Source organism: Ctenopharyngodon idella, chromosome 21 (assembly GCF_019924925.1).
Source record: "Ctenopharyngodon idella isolate HZGC_01 chromosome 21, HZGC01, whole genome shotgun sequence".
NCBI classification, from domain to species: Eukaryota; Metazoa; Chordata; class Actinopteri; order Cypriniformes; family Xenocyprididae; genus Ctenopharyngodon; species Ctenopharyngodon idella.
The window spans coordinates 31,300-39,990 of NC_067240.1; positions in this window are offsets into that span (position 1 = coordinate 31,300).

Below are 8,691 nucleotides of genomic sequence, written 5' to 3' on the forward strand. Positions count from 1 at the left end.
GTTTATTACAAAAACAACAGCTTGCTCGGTCTAGAAACCAGCAAACACTGCTCTCGCTCTCTCTCTCTCTCTCTCTCTCTCTTTCTCTCTCTCTCTCTCTCTGTGTGTGTGTGTGTGTGTGTGTGCGTGTGTGTCAAGTCAAGTCAAGTCAAGCCACCTTTATTGATATAGCACTTTTTACAATGCAGATTGTGTCAAAGCAGCTTTACATTGATACCAGAAAAATAATTTTGACTGCACAGCAGCTCTAGAAGAAAATTGTGTCATTGTCCAGCTTTAAGTTCAGTATTGATTCATTCCATTGTAGTTCATTTATCTATACAGCAGTTCTGGAGAAAACAGTGATGTCACCGTCCAGCTCAGTTCAATTTGCATAGAATGGTGTCAATGCAAGCAGATCAAAAACATCGTTGAATATCAAGTGTCAGTGTCAGGTCAGAAGTCAGATTGGGATCGGAACAGTCAAAATATTTAATCCAGTTCCATCTGATTAAGGATCGGATTCATCAAAAGTTTTGGGACGCCTGCCTTTACGTGCACATGAACTTTAATGACATCCCATTCTTAATCCGTAGGGTTTAATATGGAGTTGGCCCACCCTTTGCGGCTATAACAGCTTCAACTCTTCTGGGAAGGCTTTCCACAAGGTTTAGGAGTGTTTTTATGGGAATTTTTGACCATTCTTCTAGAAGCGCATTTGTGAGGTCAGGCAGTGATGTTGGCGAGAAGGCCTGGCTCACAGTCTCCGCTCTAATTCATCCCAAAGGTGTTCTATCGGGTTGAGGTCAGTCAAGTTCCTCCACACCAACCTCGTTCATCCATGTCTTTATGGACCTTGCTTTGTGCACTGGTGCACAGTCATGTTGGAGCAGGAAGGGGCCATCCCCAAACTGTTCCCACAAAGTTGGGAGCATGAAATTGTCCAAAATGTCTTGGTATGCTGAAGCATTAAGAGTTCCTTTCACTGGAACTAAGGGGCCAAGCCCAACCCCTGAAAAACAACCCCACACCATAATCCCCCTCCACCAAACTGTCCACTTGGCACAATGCAGTCAGGCAAGTACCGTTCTCCTGGCAACCGCCAAACCCAGACTCGTCCATCGGATTGCCAGACAGAGAAGCGTGATTGGTCACTCCAGAGAACACGTCTCCACTGCTCTAGAGTCCAGTGGCGGCGTGCTTTACACCACTGCATCCGACGCTTTGACTTCTGCGCACTGTGCGCCTCAGCATGCGCTGACCCCGCTCTGTGATTTTACGTGGCCTACCACTTCGTGGCTGAGTTGCTGTTGTTCCCATTTGCTTCCACTTTGTTATGATACCACTAACAGTTGACTGTGGAATATTTAGTAGTGAGAAAATTTCACGAATGGACTTATTGCACAGGTGGCAATCTATCACGGTACCACGCTTGAATTCACTGAGCTCCTGAGAGCGACCCATTCTTTCACAAATGTTTGTAGAATCAGTCTGCATGTGTAGGTGCTTGATTTTATACACCTGTGGCCATGGAAGTGATCGGAACACCTGAATTCAATGATTTGGAGGGGTGTCCCAATACTTTTGGCAATATAGTGTATGTCCCTATATCCGAGTAGTGATGTCATATGTTTCATATAAAGCAATATATTATTAGCACATATATACATCCTCATGATAAATGAAGATATAGGTTTATACCATATTAGAATTATTATATAAACTTATATTAAAATTATTTATATGATGACTTTTTATATGGTACTGTATGTTAAGACCATATACAGTATGTGATCAATATATTTAATATAATTTATATATGAAAGTCTATTTAAACATAGTATGTTAAAGATAGTATGTTAAAAGCATTTTAGTTCATATTCATGGTGTCTCAAAATAGCACAATTGAGTACACTTAGATGTTCTTAAGATTATCTTCAGAAGTACTAAAGAAGAATCTTTAGTATATTAAGTACAAAATTAGTCTGTGAAAATAGAGCATTTTAAGTACATTATGGAAGTGTACTTTTTTCACCTGGGATATTAAGATATCTTTAATACTTCTTGAGTTTCAGACATGTAAACTTGGGGCAAAAAACACAAGATCTTTTTCCAATTTTTGACTTGCTAAAGTCAACAGATTTTACTAATAGACCTACTGTTACAATACAGAAGGGTCGCAGACAGGAATTAGCAAACAGGTAGTTTATTGACACCAGTAGAGTGGAACAGCAGTGAAAGTGGATATAACTTGAATAGTGATGATGAATGGAGTGCTGAATGGTGATACTGTCCTTTTGGTGGTTGCAGTTGTGGAGAGCTTGAGTGACGCTGGAGAATCTTGACACGGAGAACGGAGAACACTCACACACTGACGGAGAATCACACGAGGAGAACAGGAGACGCTGGAGATAGGTAAGTAGATCGCTTGGAGTCCTTAAGGTAAGCATACAGGTAAGTGTAGATGCAAACGAGACCGGACATGGAGTGAAGAGTGTGAGTGTTCTTTATACTGTGGGTGATGAGGTGCTCATGAGGTGCAGGTGCCGGTGATCAGTATTCTGGTGACAGTGTGCGTTGTGATTGGCTGACGGTGGAGCCTGGCGTGTCTGTGACACCTACCAATCTCTGTGTAAAAATAAAATGATGCTGCCATCTTTCTAAAGTCATTTTTACCCCCCTGTAATTTGGCTCCAAATCTCAGGTGATATACAGTATCTCACAGAAGTGAGTACACCCCTCACATTTTTGTAAATATTTTATTATATCTTTTCATGTGACAACACTGAAGAAATGACACTTTGCTACAATATAAAGTAGTGAGTGTACAGCTTGTATAACAGTGTAAAAAATTTGCTGTCCCCTCAAAATAACTCAACACACAGCCATTAATGTCTAAACCGCTGGCCACAAAGTGAGTACACCCCTAAGTGAAAATGTCCAGATTGGGCCCAATTAGCCATTTTCTCTCCCCGGTGTCATGTGACTCGTTAGTGTTACAAGGTCTTAGGTGTGAATGGGGAGCAGGTGTGTTAAATTTGGTGTTATCACTCTCATTCTCTCATACTGGTCACTGGAAGTTCAACATGGCACCTCATGGCAAAGATCTCACTGAGGATCTGAAAAAAAAAATTGTTGCTGTACATAAAGATGGCGTAGGCTATAAGAAGATTGCCAAGACCCTGAAACTGAGCTGCAGCACGGTGGCCAAGACCATACAGCGGTTTAACAGGACAGGTTCCACTCAGAACAGGCCTCGCCATGGTCAACCAAAGAAGTTGAGTGCACGTGCTCAGCGTCATATCCAGAGGTTGTGTTTGGGAAATAGACGTATGAGTGCTGCCAGCATTGCTGCAGAGGTTGAAGGGGTGGGGGGTCAGCCTGTCAGTGCTCAGACCATACGCCGCACACTGCATCAAACTGGTCTGCATGGCTGTCGTCCCAGAAGGAAGCCTCTTCTAAAGATGATGCACAAGAAAGCCCGCAAACAGTTTGCTGAAGACAAGCAGACTAAGGACATGGATTACTGGAACCATGTCCTGTGGTCTGATGAGACCAAGATAAACTTATTTGGTTCAGATGGTGTCAAGCGTGTGTGGCGGCAACCAGGTGAGGAGTACAAAGACAAGTGTGTCTTGCCTACAGTCAAGCATGGTGGTGGGAGTGTCATGGTCTGGGGCTGCATGAGTGCTGCCGGCACTGGGGAGCTACAGTTCATTGAGGGAACCATGAATGCCAACATGTACTGTGACATACTAAAGCAGAGCATGATCCCCTCCTTTCGGAGACTGGGCCTCAGGGCAGTATTCCAACATGATAAAGACCCCAAACACACCTCCAAGACGACCACTGCCTTGCTAAAGAAGCTGAGGGTACCTAAACCCTATTGAGCATCTGTGGGGCATCCTCAAACAGAAGGTGGAGGAGTGCAAGGTCTCTAACATCCACCAGCTCCGTGATGTCGTCATGGAGGAGTGGAAGAGGACTCCAGTGGCAACCTGTGAAGCTCTGGTGAACTCCATGCCCAAGAGGGTTAAGGCAGTGCTGGAAAATAATGGTGGCCACACAAAATATTGACACTTTGGGCCCAATTTGGACATTTTCACTTTTGTACTCACTTTTGTGGCCAGAGGTTTAGACATTAATGGCTGTGTGTTGAGTTATTTTGAGGGGACAGCAAATTTACACTGTTATACAAGCTGTACACTCACTACTTTACATTGTAGTAGAGTGTCATTTCTTCAGTGTTGTCACATGAAAAGATATAATAAAATATTTACAAAAAATGTGAGGGGTGTACTCACTTCTGTGGGATACTGTATATATGTAATTTTAGGTCCTGCAATAAAAATAAAGATATAAGCAACAGGTGCACTAACACCTCACAGCACCAGTAACTCCACAACCTTACCTAGTGCGGTTTTCCTCAGTGTTAGCAATGTCTGCACAAAGAAGACTTCAGGCAGCTGCTCGAAGATCTCCCCTTTGGAGAGGACTGATTTTATACTCAAAAAAATGTAAGTATAAACTACTTAAAAATTAGATTTTAAATAATAAGATTACCCCAGAATGAATTGCTTTGCTAGTCCACTCCAACACTTACACACAATTTAGTAATCGATTTTATGATGTATATGGTTTAGAATTCATGTAAATCCACTTTGGAGACGAACGTGCGCTTACTGAAGCTCCCCTGTTAGCTGTACATAATAAAACGTGTTTTTACAGTAAAATCACAACTATACTATACTGTCTAGCGTCTTTACACCTTCAACACTTCAACAGTTTACAGTAGTTCAACAAATGCGATTTTAACACAAGGAACCGTGTTTATGGTTTTCAATACTCACATTTGAAAACATCCATATTTTGTCAGAACCTCTAGTAAATTACATGTTATTTTGTTTGGTTGTATATTCAGAATTGTGGGAGAATCGTGATCTCTATTTGAAACCAAAAAATCGTGATTCTCATTTTATCCATAATTGTGCAGCTCTAGTTTGTGACGAACCTGAAAAATGTTAAAGGTCAAACAGATGTGAAAAATCCACACAGGATGGTGTGTGCCTGGAAAACACAGGGTTGCTGCACATTTTTTAAGTCAAATTTAAGGCTTTTTAAGACCTTTTTAAGACCTGAAGAAATAAAAATTAATACTATAATTAGGGGTGTGCAATATTGACAAAAGCAATATTTGCCACCTTAAATTGATTTCCAGGGGCATTTTTACCTACATAAGGGCATTTTTCTAAACTTATTAGATGTATGCATCACCTTTTAGGTCAAATTCTAACATTCAAATTAAATTAAATTAGAATAATAGCACAGTATAGGGCTGTTATTACCAATCAAATGAAGCCATTATCAACAAAATCCATCTTTGCAATGCAGAGGTGACACAGAAGTGGCATGAGAAGTGGCATTAATATATTTACACAGCATTTACAATTTGTCTACTATGGAAGCCTGTTTCCGCCACACAATAAAAAAATAAAAACAGTAATTGCGACTTTTTATCTCAGAATTCTGACTTTTTTTCAACTTCATTTCTCACAGTTCTTACTTTGCTTACGTTTCTTTTCATTGCGACTGACCATCAGGATTGCTGCTTCGTTATGAAACGGAAGACATCATAAAGGATTATTTTCAGTGCGGATTTACCAATAAAGAAATTTAGATTTTACTGGAGGAGACACATAACATAAAGATTAGTCTCCGGACATTAGAGAGAACATAATGCAGGAATATGCATATAGCATACTTACATATTACATACTTACATATTTACAGCATTTCAAGGAGAAAAAAACAGCTTTTACTGACATATAGTGGGCTTAATACTAAAACACCAATACCTATCATGTTTCATCAACTTTGTAACTTTCTAACTCAAGTCTGGTGGCTCCATAAAAGGGGGCATTCAAGGGTAGAATTATGCAATTCTGCAAATACAGTGGAAGTATTTGGTGAATAAAAGTTGTTTTTAACAGAATGGATACACTAATGAATTTGACACAATAATACCAATATAATAGTAATAATAATAATAATAATCAGCTGTGGCGGAGGCACGATAAAACAAGTGGCACATTTTATACACCAACAGCTTCAGACATCAGGACGGCAGCACAGCTATTGTTGGATGCACCAGAAATGTTGGATGTCCGAAATTGTTACACAGAGCCGGCCCAAGGCATAAGCAAACTAAGTGGCTGCTTAGGGCCCCGTGGCCACCAGGGGGCCCCCAAGAGCATATGAAATGACAGCTTGTCTTTTAACAGCGCACAATCAGTTGCAGTTCTAGCGCCTCCGTCCCAATAATACTGTACAACTCGACGTACATTTGCATTACATTAGGGCTGCACGATGTATCGTTTTAGCATCGATATCGCGATGTGCACATCCACGATAGTCACATCGCAGGAATTGAAAAGTTTAACAAAAGCTGTACGTGTTTAGGTCCTGTTATACAGAGACGCGCAGACGCACGTGAACACCGAATTGCGTTCACTTCTGCATCTACTTATACATCCGCATCGGACATATACACGCAGAATTATGTCAAAATGTCCTTGTTAACACAGTTGCTTATGGCTTAGGAAACCCAAACAAAGAAAACAGTTGTGTATCATTATAAAGGATCCGCGAATTCGGTCTTAAAGTCACAGCAGGCTTGCTGCTTTCTGTGTCATGAATGTTAACAAACAACAAAATACAAAGAGAAAATCACTTTTGCAGCTTTAACACAGATTAATTATATTCAGTTTATACAGTGAAGACTATGCAGTGTTATTTTACATTTGCTTATTCATTTTCTGGACCTGAATACTTACCTGAAAAATATAAAACACCCAATTGATTTAATTTAAATCACCCCAATCATTCTAGAATTATTATTTTCAAATAGAGCTAAGAGCAGCCTAATAGTAAACATGCTGCCGCTTGTCCTTAAAGGGTTAGTTCAACCAAAAATGAAAAATTCTGTCATTATTCACTCTTTCTCATGTTGTTCCAAACCTGTATTAACTTCTTTCTTCTGCTGAACATTTTGAAGAATGTGGGTAACCAAACAGTTGCTGGTCCCCATTGACTTCATAGAAAAAAGTATACTATGGAAATACTATGGAAGTCACTGGTGACCAGCAACTGTTTAGTTACCCACTTTCTTCAGAATAAATAACTTTCATATTCAACAGAAGAAAGAAACTCATTCAGATTTAAAACAACTTGAGAGTGAGTAAATGACAGAATTTTCATTTTTGGGAGAACTATTCCTTTAATGTTAATACATTTATTACTGTTATCTTTTAACAGTTCCATCTGTTCTTTTGTACATTTACATTTATTTTTTATATAAGAAGATACTGTTTATCTTAAGTTATTTTAACCGAGGGGCCCTCAAATAAAATTCTGCTTAGGGCCCCATTAAGGCTTGGGCCGGCCCTGTTGTTACAAACAGAGAAACTGTCCGTCAGTTAATTGTGAGAAAAAAAGTCAGAATTCTGAGATAAAAAGTCGCAATTACTGTTTTTATTTTTTATTTAGTGGCAGAACCGGGCTTCCACAGGGAAGAGATATCGGATCCTGAGAGACTTGAGGAGTTTTTATCCTCAGGCAATCCGGCTATTGAATGAGGACACTTGATGAGTCTGTTTAAGCCATGTATAAACAGATATATTACATACATTATCATATACTGATTTATGTTGGGTTTTATAGATATTACTTTTATAGATACAGCTGTCACGGTATAACGCGACAGCTGTTTTTAGACTTATTGGTTCGATTATTTCACGTGTTGCGCGTAGCCTTGTGCTGTCATTATTTTTGCGTGTGAGAGTTCATTAGGGTAGACCAGGTACAGTTGGTACACTTTTTGCTTTTTCCGTTACCACACAAAAACTAGGGACTGAAAAGAAGTGATTTTTCATATGATATTTCCTTTACTTGTCTACTAAAATATTAATAATTATTAACATCCATAAGTAGGTCATATTTGCCACAATTAGTTCATAAACACAAGAAGCTTTTTTGTTCCAACTGTACCCATGTCGGGCACAGTTAGAACAGTACCCGAGTACAGTTGAGACACCCATCCGGAATGCTGTAAAGCTGCCTAACCAATTCACTGCAAATGTAAAATACCTTTAGAAATGAGAATTCAACAGTTTTTATTTCCATTCAGTATTTTATTTGATTATTTGTTTAGTTAAAAGTAGTTAATTTGTAAAACATTGTACAGTAATGGCAAACAGCGATATAATATTTAATTTCAGTTCATCATTTTAAGAGTAACACCTGAAAAGTTGAGTAACAGTAAAAAACATTGAACAATTGCAAACAGCAATAATAAAATAGATCAGATCTATTAACTTGTGATCTTACATCGTGCAACTAAACTGCATGTGCCGCAATAGGATTCTATATATACATTGTGTCTCAACTGTACCCCGCTGACCACCTCGAACATTTCTCTAGATTTTACGATGACCTTGCATGACACCAAGTCATGCAATATGTCAGTTTTTAGAGCACAGATTAAGGTTTACGAAAATGTAAGTTAACTTTAACAGTCATGTAAGGATGAGAAGCTATTCAATGTGGAAGGGACATGGTGGAGTGAAAAAATTACCTTAGAAAAAAAACTTTCGCCTATATCTTCGGACTGGAGAAGCGCATGTACTTCAAATTTCCCACAATCGAAGAGGGCGC